This window comes from Astatotilapia calliptera, chromosome 9 (assembly GCF_900246225.1).
Source record: "Astatotilapia calliptera chromosome 9, fAstCal1.2, whole genome shotgun sequence".
NCBI lineage: Eukaryota > Metazoa > Chordata > Actinopteri > Cichliformes > Cichlidae > Astatotilapia > Astatotilapia calliptera.
Window position 1 is genome coordinate 30,711,225 of NC_039310.1, and position 2,851 is coordinate 30,714,075.

The following is a 2,851-nucleotide window of genomic DNA, read 5'->3' on the forward strand; positions in this document are numbered from 1 at the left end:
ATGTTTGAAGCTGTTTATGATCAAAATAAAAACCAGTCTGTACGAGAATGTTTTAAATTAATATCTAAGGACGCTTCGAGGTGCTCTGCATGTAAAATACTGTATATACGGTATATACACAGTACTACAGGTATATACAGCTGATACTATATAGTACCTGATACTTTGAGCTCCTGCAAGAAATCTTGCAAACATGTAAGATCCTCGTCTCAGTGCCCACACGTCTCTTTGACTGTGGTTGGCAGCTCATCAGAACAAAGTCAGCGTCTGTAACGTAGATTATACTGTTCAGTCTAAGCTTTACATGCTAACAGGAAACTACAGATCAGACTGCAGCTGATTGGTTAATGTCACGGCCTTTTATGTTCCAAACACCAACAAAGTCCCAGAAAAGGCCGTGGGTGGCAACAGGAGGTTTGTTTTAGAGCGCACGTCTGACTCCATTGTTTAAAAATCATATGCCGTTTATTTCGTGCAAAATAATAAACAAAAATCAACCAAATAACTTCTTACAACTTAAAATTAAACGAAAGTTACCTTAATTTGCTTTAACAACTTCAAAAGTGGTCAAAAAAATCATTTTCTAAGCCTCCCGTCCTCCCATCAGACATTTGGCAAACAAAAAACCATCCTCACCACACCCCTCCCTGATTAATGGGCGGGTCCATGAGCCAATGAACCAATCACTTTCCAAAACCTTTTCCAATAAAAGGAATTACAAAGTTACGTAACAAAACTAGGTCAGCATATTCTTACAACTTTAAAGAAAAAACAAAAATGGATACAAATTACGTTTTATAAACATTCAACAAAAACACAACATTTAATATTTACTTTGAAGACGTTCCCAGGAACAAGCTCCAGGATTTAGGATCACCAGGATCACACAGACCCACTCAGACCCACACACTCCCACACAGACCCACACAAACCCACTCAGTCCACACAGACCCACTCAGACCCAAACAGACCCACACACTCCCACACAGACCCACACAAACCCACTCAGTCCACACAGACCCACTCAGACCCACACACTCCCACACAGACCCACACAAACCCACTCAGTCCACACAGACCTACTCAGACCCACACAGACCTACACTGTGTGGATTTTCCTACGGTAATGACATCTCATCATCGGTCTCATCAGAGGACAGCGTTCCTTTGCATGTGTCGACTGCAAGCACCTGCAGAGGCATCACTTCATTACGTGGTAACACATCTGCTTTGCTGTGAGTGTGCAGGTGGAGTGGGTGTGTCTCTGAAGAAAGCATGAACAGCATCAGCTGCACAGTCATGCTGCAGTGCGAGCAGCAGGAAGGCCTACACACAAACTAACAACAACCCTCACACAGCTGTCCTCCACGAGGTTTCTAATGTCAGTTAAAAGCCAGTAAGCAGAGTGGACTTGTGTGTGCCTCCGGTTAAACGTGTCTGCTGATTCTACAAACGTCCCTCTGCACAGTCACCGTGGTCTGTAAGAGCTCCTCACAGCTGTGTGGGAGTGTGAGCGCTGTGACCTCGCTGCCTGATGTTAAACATCTGTTTTTGCCACCACTGAAGTCTGATTTGAAATATCCTGGAAATGACCTACGAGTTTAAAATAATGCAGTTTGGCATCAAATGAGAGTGATTGTCATCCGTCCTGATTAGCACAGTTTAATTCAGACACAGAGAAATTTTCTTTGCTCCAAATCATTTTATTTGGCCCCAAATAAAATTAATGTGTTTTTGCAGTGAACTCGGTTTTTATTCTTCAAACTCTTTGAAACCAACAGTTGTAATATTTTCATATTCCAGGTATTCCTCATAAAACACGTTTGTGACATGAGGCCATTTGCATTTTTATTTATTTTTTAACTCATTTTGAGAAATTGCAGTTTTTGCGTCACCACTCTTCCACATAATCATAAGACATTTGTCTCATTTGGGTGAAGATGACATATTCTTAAACGTGCTCTGCAGCCACTGCAGGAGCTGGCTCCTCCCTCTGACAGGCACACGTTGTTCAGCCTCTGTAACACAATCACACAGCTCCCACACGCAGCAGAAAGCTGCCATGTGGTCTGTTTTCAGTCGGTAGGCTCTGGTCCTCTTGGCATCAAAGAAACAGGGAATATCTTCAAATCTTTGAATTGACATAGTGGCCTTGTACAAACACACTGACTGGGACATCCCAGTCCTTCTCACTTCCTGCGAGAACAGTCAATCCAAAGAAGGCCATGAGCTCATGTTTGGTTACATTTTTCCACTCTTTTCTCATCTGTGGCTGCTCTTCATGCCTCCATGTTTGTGCATGTCAGCACCTCACAGTGCTAAAGCCAGGTGCAGGCCCTGGCCGACCACTTGGTGTTTGAGCCTGGCTGGGAGGTAACTCTGAGACACGCCCCCTCCTTCCTTCCATATTGACTTATTCAGACGGACTTATGCATTTGTTTGGCTGCCTGCTCTGGACATAATGACAAACATGCTGATAATACAAAGGAATAAATACTGTATGATGGCTCTATAATGTAAGACGAACACTGATGGATCATCTGTGCAGGAAAAATGAGCTGAATCATCAGTGAGGCTCTGATACAAAGGTTTTTTACCCATGTGATGAGGGACGTATCCTGCCTAGAGCCTGCGACACACACAGGTGTGTAACACTTCCTGTTTACCTCCTTTTTAAGTAAGTAAGTAAAATTTTATTTATATAGCACATGTCTAGATAGAGATCACAAAGTGCTTTACAAGATATAACAGATTAAAAAGACAAGATACAAACAAAGTTAGCAAAAGGCAGTTTTAAAAAGATGTGTTTTTAGCTGTTTTTTAAAAGTAATCAATGAATCAGCGGATCGTA